This window comes from Anomaloglossus baeobatrachus, chromosome 1 (assembly GCF_048569485.1).
Source record: "Anomaloglossus baeobatrachus isolate aAnoBae1 chromosome 1, aAnoBae1.hap1, whole genome shotgun sequence".
NCBI lineage: Eukaryota > Metazoa > Chordata > Amphibia > Anura > Aromobatidae > Anomaloglossus > Anomaloglossus baeobatrachus.
Genome location: NC_134353.1, coordinates 767,735,728 through 767,749,259, shown reverse-complemented (window position 1 = coordinate 767,749,259; position 13,532 = coordinate 767,735,728). Strand labels below are relative to the sequence as shown.

The 13,532-nt window shown below is 44.5% G+C and overlaps 1 protein-coding gene across 3 annotated transcripts in view; it reads right to left on the bottom strand.

Moving 5' to 3' along the window:
- The window catches only part of OSBP2 (oxysterol binding protein 2), a 326,746-nt gene that overhangs the window by 125,995 nt on the left and 187,219 nt on the right, over positions 1-13,532 (bottom strand). The gene's annotated exons all lie outside the window — the stretch shown is intronic.

Below are 13,532 nucleotides of genomic sequence, written 5' to 3'. Positions count from 1 at the left end.
AAAGAGAAAGTTCACATTTCAGTTTGGCATCAGATTTTAGGATAAGCAGCAGCTAACATCAACCTAAGAGAGAACGCTCATATATGAAAATAAAGTTTAGTATCAAGGTAATCATATATCCAGACACATTCCCATCTCTAAACCCCTTCATGTCGGGGCCAATTTCTAAATGTCTGTTTTTGTCTTTTCCTCCCTTCTTTTCTCCCAGTGCCATAACTTTTTTTTATTCTTCTGTCCACTAACCCATATCAGGGCTTGTTTTTTGCGTGATGAGTTGTACTTTTGAATGACATTCTGCCACATACTGTAGTTTATTACTTATAATTTTTTTCTTAATTTTTATTTTTCTTTATTATTTTTGCTTGTTTTTAAATGTTTATAAATATTTATTCATGTATTGTGAATGATATACTGTACGTGTCACACAGACTACGTTTCAATAACTTGTGTTCTTTCTTAATTACAATTCCAGCCTTGCCAGCATCCACAGATCATCACCGATCCTCCACCAAATTTCACAGTGGGTGCAAGACACTGTGGCTTGTACGCCTCCCCAGGTCTCCGTCTAACCATTAGACCACTAGATGTTGGGCAAAGCTGAAAATTAGACTCATCAAAGAAGATTACTTTACTCTAAAAATTGGGCAGATTAAACTTTGCGAAGGACGTATGAATCAAGCCGCATACAAGGTTTTCCTGGAAAAACAGTTGCTTCCTTCTGCTCAGGCAATGTTCCCCAACTCTGAGGACTGTTTTTTCCAGCAGGACAATGCACCATGACACACAGCTAGTTCAATCAATGTGTGGATGAAGGATCACCACATCAAAACCCTGTCATGGCCAGCCCAATCTCCAGACCTGAACCCCATTGAAAACCTCTGGATTGTAATCAAGAGGAAGATGAATAGTCACAAGCCATCAAACAAAGAAGAACTGCTTACTTTTTTGCACCAGGAGTGGCATAAGGTCACCCAAAAGCAGTGTGAAAGACTGGTGGAAAGCATGCCAAGTCGCATGAACGCTGTGATTAAAAATCATGGTTATTCCACAAAATATTGATTTCTGAACTCCTCTTGAGTTAAAACATTATTAGTATTGTCGTTTCTAAATGATTCTGAACTTGTTTTCTTTGCATTATTTGAGAGAAAAATCAGAAAAACTGACAATTTTGCAGTGGTCTCAATTTTTGCCCGGGCTGTATATAAATTTATATACACATACACACACGCGCAGCATATACAGTTAGGTCCAGAAATATTTGGACAGTGACACAATTTTCGCGAGTTGGGCTCTGCATGCCACCACATTGGATTTGAAATGAAACCTCTACAACAGAATTCAAGTGCAGATTGTAACGTTTAATTTGAAGGTTTGAACAAAAATATCTGATAGAAATTGTAGGAATTGTACACATTTCTTTACAAAGACTCCACATTTTAGGAGGTCAAAAGTAATTGGACAAATAAACCAAACCCAAACAAAATATTTTTATTTTCAATATTTTGTTGCGAATCCTTTGGAGGCAATCACTGCCTTAAGTCTGGAACCCATGGACATCACCAAACGCTGGGTTTCCTCCTTCTTAATGCTTTGCCAGGCCTTTACAGCCGCAGCCTTCAGGTCTTGCTTGTTTGTGGGTCTTTCCGTCTTAAGTCTGGATTTGAGCAAGTGAAATGCATGCTCAATTGGGTTAAGATCTGGTGATTGACTTGGCCATTGCAGAATGTTCCACTTTTTTGCACTCATGAACTCCTGGGTAGCTTTGGCTGTATGCTTGGGGTCATTGTCCATCTGTACTATGAAGCGCCGTCCGATCAACTTTGCGGCATTTGGCTGAATCTGGGCTGAAAGTATATCCCTGTACACTTCAGAATTCATCCGGCTACTCTTGTCTGCTGTTATGTCATCAATAAACACAAGTGACCCAGTGCCATTGAAAGCCATGCATGCCCATGCCATCACGTTGCCTCCACCATGTTTTACAGAGGATGTGGTGTGCCTTGGATCATGTGCCGTTCCCTTTCTTCTCCAAACTTTTTTCTTCCCATCATTCTGGTACAGGTTGATCTTTGCCTCATCTGTCCATAGAATACTTTTCCAGAACTGAGCTGGCTTCATGAGGTGTTTTTCAGCAAATTTAACTCTGGCCTGTCTATTTTTGGAATTGATGAATGGTTTGCATCTAGATGTGAACCCCTTGTATTTACTTTCATGGAGTCTTCTCTTTACTGTTGTCTTAGAGACAGATACACCTACTTCACTGAGAGTGTTCTGGACTTCAGTTGATGTTGTGAACGGGTTCTTCTTCACCAAAGAAAGTATGCGGCGATCATCCACCACTGTTGTCACCCGTGGACGCCCAGGCCTTTTTGAGTTCCCAAGCTCTCCAGTCAATTCCTTTTTTCTCAGAATGTACCCGACTGTTGATTTTGCTACTCCAAGCATGTCTGCTATCTCTCTGATGGATTTTTTCTTTTTTTTCAGCCTCAGGATGTTCTGCTTCACCTCAATTGAGAGTTCCTTAGACCGCATGTTGTCTGGTCACAGCAACAGCTTCCAAATGCAAAACCACACACCTGTAATCAACCCCAGACCTTTTAACTACTTCATTGATTACAGGTTAATGAGGGAGATGCCTTCAGAGTTAATTGCAGCCCTTAGAGTCCCTTGTCCAATTACTTTTGGTCCCTTGAAAAAGAGGAGGCCATGCATTACAGAGCTATGATTCCTAAACCCTTTCTCCGATTTGGATGTGAAAACTCTCATATTGCAGCTGGGAGTGTACACTTTCAGCCCATATTATATATATAATTGTATTTCTGAACATGTTTTTGTAAACAGCTAAAATAACAAAACTTGTGTCACTGTCCAAATATTTCTGGCCCTGACTGTATGTCAAGGACATACATATAGGTTACATAAGGGTTTATTTTTTGAGGAACGAGTTGTACTTTTGAATGACACCATTCATTTTACCATATAGTGTATTGGAAAATGTGGGGAAAATTCCAAATGGAGAGAAATTGTGAACACTCAACCCCCCACCCCCCGCAATTCTAATATGGATTTGGGGATTTTTTTTTTACAGGTGTTACCAGTGTGAAATGTGTTGGCCGCTCTCTGCTGCAGAGCTGTGTGTGATTATTACTGACACATCTGCAAGTTTCTCTAAGCTTCAGTTTCCAGCTCACAGGCAGACGACAGTGTTACAATACAGCAGAGCTGTGAGAGCTGCAGCTGCTAATGTGTTTGTAAGAAGACAAAAAACTATGGTTCTGTATCAATTACATGTCTCACAGGGTTAACTCCTTTTATTGAAAATAAGAACTGGAGGCAGATTCTCAATTTATATATAAGATAAATATGGATTTCTCTATAATAAGTCATCAGATCACAAATATCAATGTATCTTTTTCTTCAGCTTCCTATGACCTGCATGCCCATATAGACTGCTTAGAAGGGTTGATACTACTGACAGATTTCTTTAATATAATAATAAGAAAATTTATAATATCAAATAATTCATAAGGTCACCGCAGGTCACAGCATGTGGGTCACACAGTAGCATGTGAGCTGCCGCAGGCAGTGATAAGCGGTGGTGGCATGAGTTCACCGCAGTTCACCGCCAGTGGTGGGTCTGACACAAAGTGAATGCCGATAACTGTGATGTCATGAGTTCACCACGTCACTGCCCACTGCATATCACACGCTGCTGTGCGACTTACATACTGTGATCTGCAGTGACCTCATGAGGTCATCACAGTTCACTGCCGTGGTTATCATCAAGCACAGTGTGTGAGCCAGCAGTGGCTGCTGTTAAAGCCTAAAGGGAAAGTTCTGTTCTTCACTGGCTGGGACACTAAGTCTGGTAACATTGTGGGACTTCGATATGGATGAGAGCAGACCTGGATTAGGGACTTTGCAGAAAAATAAATTGGTGAATGAGGGAGTCTCTTGTCTTTATTTCTTTACTAATTTTCTCTTTTTATGTCTTTCTGGTTCGTTTTTGGGGAGTGTCCTGGCACCTCTATATGGATTATAGCAGACCTTTTTTGCTAAAATAAATTGATGAACGAGGGGTGTAGTGGGGGGGTATATGTTCAAATAGCAATTTTTTTTTTATTTCCAATTACTGGCTTAGTAATGGGGGTGTCTGCTAGAATCCCACCCACTACAATTACCAGGGCTTGATACCAGCTGTCAATTGTCAGTATTATACGTTTTTTTCTGGTATCGATCACACCGATGGCACATGGATGACTAAATGGATGTCCAAAACGGACCATGCAACACATGTGTTTTTTACACGTATGTGTGAAGGAGGCCTTAATATGAGCTCTGTACGACTGATACAGTATTTGCAGCTAAAGTGAGGTCTTGTAACCTGTAATATATGGGGAAGGGTTATGTATTTTTTTTTGTTAAGCCAGATTTTAGCGGATATTGGAACACCTTGACCATTGGTGCTATGCATGGACAATGTTAAGGTTTTTGACACCTAATCTGAGAGCAGCATGAAGAAAAAAAGAAACCCTGATTCCTGTGATGTGTTACTTAATGAGCTACTTAGTGTAGTTTTCATAAAATCACTAATTAATTAGTAGTAGATTATCATTAGAGGACTACTTGGCGTACTGTCAGGTAGTCCAGCATATTCATGAGTTCTGTATACCTGCTAGATCTGCAGCAGAGAAAACAGTGATTTTATCATAGTGACAGCAAACATCTCAGTAAGTGACACATCGCTTGTATTAGGGTCTCTGTCTCTACATTATGCTGCTCTCACATTGGGGCGCAAAAACCTGGTGCCAGATTCACTTTAAGGGGAATGCAGCTCCGCAGCAGAATTTACATCTCCTTCATTCTCAGCATTCATAGAGGACCCAAAACTTGGGACTGCCACAGTTCATAAAGAAATGGCGTATGCTAGTGTCGCGGGCGGAGAGGGGTTTTGGGAACTCCGCTCGCCTGGGGAATCTCTGGTGCTCGGGTCCGGTGCTTCTGCTCCTCGATGGCTCGAGCACGGGGCCGGACCCGGGGGCTCGAGCAGCGCCTACTCGACCACGAGTGAAAAGGGGAAAGGTTTGGTGGTGGGATGTCGGTTGTGACGCCACCCACGGGGTTGTGGTGATGGTGGGCACCACCGCTGCTGGTGACGGGGGTTCCCGGGAGCGATGGCGGGGAGCAGCTGAGGTGTTGGCCCCTCCGTGGGTAGGGGCGGTTGGGGAGAGGTTTGGTTGGATGGACGTTGGTGGGTAGGGGCTAGGTGCAGGTGCCGATGCGGGGAGGCAGCGCGGAAGCGGGGCAGCGATACAGTGCAGTGCTGTGGCGGATGGCACTGGTGTACTCACTCAGGTAGTCAATAACAGAGTCTCTGGTAAACCAAACGGCTGGATGGACGGGGCTGCAGTCGGCTGCAGCATCTTCACTCTCCCCGAACGGGTTGATGGCGGCTGTCTTTCCCTGCACCTGTGTGTAAGTGTTTGACCCCTATGGATTCCCACGGGTGGTCCGCTCCCCGGCTTGTACGTGTCGGGAGAGCCCGTTTTGCCCGCAGGCGCTGGCCCTTGGATCTCTGGTCGTTGCCGGTGGCTCTTATCCGGACGGGTTGGGCTGTTGCCTTCTGACGGGACTTGGGTTGGAATGAACCCCTGAGGTCCAGACCGCAATCAGAGAATTTGACCTTTACGGGGGCTTCCAAGCCTAGTCGGGGTCTGAGTACCCTGCCTTGGTGCTTAGCTTCACTCCGCTCCCCGGTTCGGTACCGGCGGGCCAACGCAAGACCCCGGTCCTACGGTTCCGCAGACGTCCACTAACTCCTGCAGACGGCCACCACCGTCTGCCGACCTTGCTGATGTTGCCTGGGCTCTGACCCAGACACACACAGACTTTCCTCCTCTCACTTCAACTCCCCACACTCAACTCCAAACTGAACCTGACTACTTTTCCCACCTCCAGGCCTGTGAACTCCTCGGTGGGTGGGGCCAACCGCATGGCTCCGCCCCACCTGGTGTGGACATCAGACCCTGGAGGGAGGCAACAAGGGTTTTGTTTGACGGGTGTTCCCTACCAGGGAAGGGGGGTGTGTATGTGTGTGATGTTATTCTGTGACCCCTGGGGTCCAGGGCATCACACTAACAGTATACTATGACTTTATAGGATGGGAAAACACTTTTTATTCTTTGTGGGCCAGTGTTCCTATGTGAAATAGTCCACAAAGGATGCATTCCAATATATCGAGAGCTTCATAGAAGTTAATGGGGAGGAAGAAAGGGGCAACTCATTCAAGTTACACAATAGTTGTCCTATGTGACTGGAGTTGGAATGGCTTTGTATGGTACGAGGAGCTTTATCCTTATACCCATTCTTCACAGCTCAGTGATTTTTTTTTTTTTTTTTTATAGTTTACAAGCAATTGTGCAAAGAATAAAAATAAACCTTGCTTCAGGATTTCTAAACCAAATTGTATTACTTCCTATGAATTACAGCTTATCTGTACACCCTACAGTGTAAAGCTATTTTTACAGAGAAAGGATACAATATATAAAAACTCCAGTGTGTTGATAAATGCATTTCTTTAGGGTTTACACTGGTGAAGCACTCCTAGAATACAATGATAGTGGTCTTGGTGTGTAATCTCCCTGCGTATGTATTATTCATGTTCAGTGGTTCCGCACTTCCAGCAGTATCATGGTTCACAGACAAAAGCGATGGTTTTTTAATTGTTTTTCAGTCTCATATATCCCTGGGTTCACCGTGTAGGGACACTTCCAGGAAAAGCACAAAACTCTAGTGATCGTCTTCAGTATGCCTGGCTGTGAGCGGCGGCCAATGTCCCGTCATGCATAAAACGCCTTATGTTTTGTGGCGTGTATATGGAGAATAGTGACAGCCAGACTCTAGGACAGCAGAATTAATGAATTCCCCAAACAGCAAACAAAGCGCTTTTTCCACCTGAAACCCTTTTGCATGCAGAACAGCCCTAATGAAGCTTTAAAGTGTTTACTCTCAGAAAGCCATGAAATGCTGAATCGCCTAATGCTTAGAATGCAATGTATTGTTCTGTCCCTCCATTAATCTCCACTACAGATCCTGTTCCACAGATTAAAAGCCGAGGAAACGAGGCCTGAGTCATTGGAAATGTAGTCATTTGTTGCGGAATATGTTGTACTCCTATTTCTGTATATAAAACAATACAGAGAATAACAATACTCTCAATACAGACAATATTCAGACACAGCCAAGATAACAAAAGATAAAAACAAAATTTTGTAAACCATTTACATATTTTAGGATTCCTCGTACCCCAAATTAGTCCAGTACTCATTTTTCAACCAGGTCCAAATATTCACTGGCCAAAGTTTCCCCTCCACATTGATGCTAAAGAGATAATCATACAACGAAAAATCCCCTCCATACAAAACTCCGCTTCCTAAGCCATGGTATTAAATTGGGGGGGGGAATTTTTGCATGTAATTAGGTTTTACAGTGGCTTGACTTAGGAAAGTCTGAATGATGGCTTCACTGTAATGACCCATCCCAAAACCCACGCTTACCCCTCCTTAACCTAAAATAAGACACGACTGCGTGACGTTGGATGTAAAAGGCCACAGCAGCCCCGTTTATTAACACCAAAACAAGCAATAACATTTTATCCATAAACGTAGTAATATCCCATAAACAACCACCAGCAAAGGAAGGGGGGTAAATGAAGAGTCCATTGTACATGAATGCAATACCAGCTCCAACACGTGCCCTCAGCCGCACCACACCGGCTCGTGGACACCCAGCCGAGTGTTGCCCAACCAATGTCCTGCTGGGACCCAGCCCAGCAGGGACCCCGTTAACATGCCCCGCTGTGGCCCAGCACAGCAGGGACCCACCTTAACCAAGTATACCATTGCACCACCAGGGGTAACCCGCTCCTGCACTGGGTTCACCCCCACCGCTCTTTGTGCAATCCATCGACTTCAAATACCCCCCTGCTTTCCGCCGACTGCTGCAACAAGGTCAATCCTCTTCTTCTCTTCTCCATGTTGATCTCCAGAAGATCCTAAAATAGGGCGGGAGGGCGGGACGATTCCGGACGTCTGCCAGGTAAGGAATGACCATCCCCCCCACCGTTCTGCCCTATATATCCATCCCACAACTGACCACTCCCTACCCACTCACATGACCCCATATCCCCCCAAAGCTCCACCCCACACCTTCCTGCACAAAAGCACAACACCTTAACCCTTCACTACCCTGGGGCCTAGCATCCCTCCTCAGTCATGTGCGTCCTCCCTGTAGCCCCTTTGGGGCAGGCGTCCGGGCTTGTCTTTCTGCATTGAACATCAGGTCTTGGCAGAATGTTCTCCTGAGAATATGCAGATGGCACAGTGTCTCTCTGAACCCCCAGTGCTACGGACCATTGGGAAACCTGGCACAAAGTGTTCAATCTCCCTGAAGAACTACAACAGGGTAGATTAGGAATTATATAATGCCCATTCCATGTAATGGGTTGTCTCTCTATTGGCATATATTCACAGAAAAAAGCAACATGTTTTGAAGCAGTTTTTGACACTTTTTTTAGGAGAGTATTTTTTAAGAAACCTGTTTGCAAAAGAGACTATTTTCCTTTAAGCCTGCTTTACACCTTACGATTTTGCATACGATATCATATGCAATGTGACATGCCTCCATCGTATGTGCGGCACATTCAATTTGTTGACCGTGTCGCACAAACGATTATTTCCCGTCACACGTACTTACCCTTCCATACGACCTCGATGTGGGCGGCGAACATCCACTTCCTGCAGTGGGAGGGACGTTCAGCGTCACAGCGACATCACACGGCAGCCGGCCAATAGAAGCGGAGGGGCGGAGATGAGCGGGACGTAAACATCCCGCCCACCTCCTTCCTTCCGCATTGCCGGCAGGACGCAGGTAAGATGTGTTCATCGTTCCCGGGGTGTCACACACTGCGATGTGGGCTGCCTCGGGAACATTGAACAACCCAACATGCAATTTTTAGCAAATGAACGACGTGTATGCGATGAACGGTTTTACGTTCAATCGCAATCGCACGTAGCTGTCACACGCAACTACGTTACTAACGATGCCGGATGTGCGTCACTTACGACGTGACCCCGCTGACACATCGTTAGATATATTGTAGCGTGTAAAGCCTGCTTTAGACATAGTGGTAATGTACAGGTGAATGCAATGTTAAACCATGTTTGTGGAAAAGCAGCTACAGGTAGAAAACAAAGTCACATTCTAACTGCATCCACTTGCTTTTACTCATTGGTGCAGTGGGCTGTAAGTACAATAGAGATGAGCAGACCCATGAAAGTTTGGTTGGGACGGACTTTACATAACGTTTGGTTTGGGACTGGAACTTGACCCGAACCCCAATGGAAGTCACTAATTGGGCAGTTCAGGTCTCCGCTCACACGCAGCCAACCATAAACAGATCACTTCCGTGGAAGGGTGGACAGGGTTTTTTAATTTTTTGGTGCCCATTACATCCAGTCACACTGCAAGCGGCTCTCATTAGGCTGAGCACCTAGCGTACCGAGCACAGCGATGCTCACACTTGTGGTTTGCATATGTAAAGCACCTGAACTCTGTTCTTTTTTGTAAAGTTTGTGTTCGGTACAAACACCAAGCGTCATGCTCACTAATCTCTAGCTGTAACAATAATCTCACTAGACAAGGAGCAGGGGAGTAATAATAGGGCGCTCACAGTATAGTGAATGGGTACTGTAACTACTCTAAAGGCTGGAAGTGAGCGGCTGCAGGGAGAACATAACTTTACTTTCTCTCTGTAGCCATTCTTCAATGGTGCTGGGTCATAATCATGACTGTAATGTACAGTTATGACAGGGTGCGCAAAGGAATTATTGAGAAGCTTATTAGAAAAAGAATTGAAGCATGGCTCTTGGAAGAAGGGGTGGAAAAACCAAAGTGTGAAAAACGGAAAATCACTCAGGAGGGGAGAGGTTAAAGTTAACAAACACAAAGAGAGCAGATCAGATTATAGGCTCATACACATGACTGACTGTTTTAAAACCATGGATAGCTCTCGGATCTATGACATTCCATGTGGATGTGCACACGTCCGAACATTCAATCTGTGGAAAAAATCATATAGAAGTCTGATTTTGATCCAAGTGTCAAATCAAAATCGGCAATGCAAGTGTATGGGTTTGTGAAATAAAACTGGACCGAACTCAAATGACATCCGAGTTCAGACCAATGTTCATGAACTGACATAACAGATAAGTTGGAGAAATGTTTTGGTTTTTTTTCTCCATGTGCGAGAAAAACCGATGATACTCTGATCAGACTAAAGGCCGCATTACACGCTGCGATATCGTGACTGATATCGCTAGCGTAGGTACCCGCCCCCATCGGTTGTGCGACATGGGCAAATCGCTGCCCGTAGCGCACAACATCGCCCAGACCCGTCACACTACTTAGCTGCTCTGCGACGTCGCTGTGAACGGCGAAACGCCTACTTTCCAAGGGGGCAGTTTGTTCAGCGTCACAGCGACGTCACAGCAGCATCACTGAACTGCCGCCCAATAGAAGTGGAGGGGCGGAGATGAGCGGGACGAACATCCCGCCCACCTCTTTCCTTCCGCATTGCGGGCGGGAGGCAGGTAAGGAGAGGTTCCTCGTTCCTGTGGTGTCACACGAAGCGATGTGTGCTGCCGCAGGAACGAGGAACAACTTCGTTACTGCTTAAGCAACGATATTTGAGAATGGACCCCCATGTCACCGATGAGCGATTTTGCATGTTTTTGCAACAATGCAAAATCGCTCAAAGGTGTCACACGCAACGGCATCGCTAAAACGGCTGGATGTGCGTCACAAATTCCGTGACCCCAACGAGATCGCTTGACCAATGTCGCAGCGTGTAAAGCAGCCTTTAGATTAAAACCTGATCAGAATAATAGGACCATTTCTTCAATTTGGAGAAAATGGTCTCGTGAACCTACCCAATGGGTCACACTTCTTTTCTATCATGAAAATGGAGAAGAGACTACAAAAGGCTTGAATTGAATATAAGGTCTATAGTAAAATGTAAAATATCAGCAAAACAATACATATACTAAATCAGGAAAAAAAGACATTTCCTTTAAAGGGGTTATCCGGCTTATTTTGCTTTTTTTATTATTTACACTATTGGGCTACATTGGGGCAGGTAAGTAGATAGTGACCACTTACCTGTCCTGCTGTCAGCCCCTCTCCCCAGGCTCAAAGGGATCATGTGACTGCTCCTGCTGTGATTTTGCTACTTCCGGTCATTTCATGTCAACATGGGCAGGACCATGTTGACATGCAAATCTGTCACTGCATGTTGCCGCCCTGCTGGGCGGGTACAGTACAGTGCGATGAGCCCCGTCCCCTCCCTGTGCGCTGCTATCTGTGCCCTGTATGTGCTGGACAAACACAGGGTTGCCCTCTCTGTCTAGGACACTGTGAGTGCTGTTTTACCAACAGAGTCCTCAGCTCATTATGTTGTATGGTGCCCGGGCAACTGTGACCCCCCTCCCCCGTGTGCTGTCTCTGTGATGAATGCAGCCTCCTGTGCTCCTCGCTTCTAAATACAGTCAGAAGCAGGGATGTCACCTGACACCAGCGAACAACAGCACTGAGCTCTGTATAGGACACTGCAATCATCACAGCACGGAGAAGAGACAGCATGCTGCATGGGTGAGAAGGGAGAGCGAGCAGGGGGGGAGGGGGCAGAGAATAGCGTGCATGGCTGACAGAGTGGGGGGGCAGAGAAGAGAGTTCATGGGTGACACAGCAGGGGATCAGAGAGGAGAGTTCATGGGGGTGAGAGACTGGGGAGTGCTGGGGGGCAGAGGAGACAGTGCAGTAGGAGAGAAGAGAGTGCATGAGGTGAGATAATGTATATTATATAACTCTAGGTGTGTGTGTGTGTGTGTGTGTGTGTGTGTGTGTGTGTATCCTATAGACTCACATTAGGGGCTATATATAATGTTCATTACATAGTATTCATTTATCTACAGGTGCTGGGGCAGTATACTGACAAGAGGGAATGTGTGTGTGCAGAGGGCGGGCAGAGGGTGTGGCTGGACACTGAGGCCGGGGGCGGTGCCAGCTGTGACTGTGGGTTTGGCAGTCAAACATGTCATGTTAGGTTGTGCTGAATGTAAACAAGGAGCTGCAGAGAATAAAGTGAAAAATCAAGAGAAACAAAAGTTAGAAAACAAAAAAATAATGTAGGGGGTGTTTTATATGACAAGACAGCACAGATTAACTTAATTTTTTGTTTTTGGAGTTTATGTCGGACAACTCCTTTAAGTTTTGATTTTGCTCTATCCACCGATGTTTTACCAGACCATAGTCAGAAAGCAGCAGTGGCTCCAGTGTATATTTATGTCTTATTTATTCCATGCCCTGACGTTTTCTTTGATTAAATAGTCAGTCTCTCTGATCCCACCAATTAATCCCCTTCTTCCTCACACTATTGTCATCAACAAAGAAAAGAGCCAGCAGGAGTCTCGTCCCTCTGGTATGCTATTATTTGTTATCTAGGAATAGGAAAACTGTGAATGAATGTCTGCACATATACCATATATCTCACTACAGGGCAAAAGCCCTTATCTGTCACTAGGTGTAATTACATGACCGCCTACATTAATACTGGATACATTGCAAAATACTAAATTGTGTGTATATATATATATATATATATATATATATATATATATATATATATATATTTATAAATAAAAATAAATGTGTGTGTATGTTATATTTATCGATATATTTTGCTTTTCAGAATTTATTTTAAAAGTTAAGTTTTATACTTAGAAACTAGGACTTGGACGAGAGACAGGTTGCTATGGTAACTGTTCTATTTTTATTCCGATGACGTCATTTAATCTCTTTACTGAACAAAAAAAGATGTGTGGTTCGCAGGTATCGGCCGGCTTGATTTCCTCACGAGGAGTAGAAGTGGAAAGCTGGTAAAGCTGGAAATAAAGCCACAAGTGTAGTCAAACCAGATCTCGTCATTTACATCTTATTTCCATCCTACGAGATGGAAGAAATCTACAGACCTAGACGTTTGTAAGGTTTTGTTTGCAAGAAAACCTACAATTATCAATGCCAAAAATGCCAATCATCTATGGGATTAAAGTGAAACCGTCAATTCTCACATTAGTATTCCCCATATAATATAAATCCTACAGCAACTTTACCTGCGTTGCTCCTTTTGCCTCTCATTCCTCATACTGGGTTTCCCCAAAAATAAGACAGTGCCTTATATTATTTTTGGCTCCAAAAGATAAGCTAGGGCTTATTTTCAGGGGGTGTCTTATATTTTGTATTAATGGCAGTAATTGGGTGAAAAATTAATATTCACCGCTTCCTCCGCTCATAATCCAGCCCCTCCTGCGTCACTTATTGGACTTTGTGTTAATGAAAAAATGAATATTCACTCCCTACCCCACCCATAACCTCACCCACCCCTCTGCCGGTGTCAGTGATTAGAACTTGTGTTAATC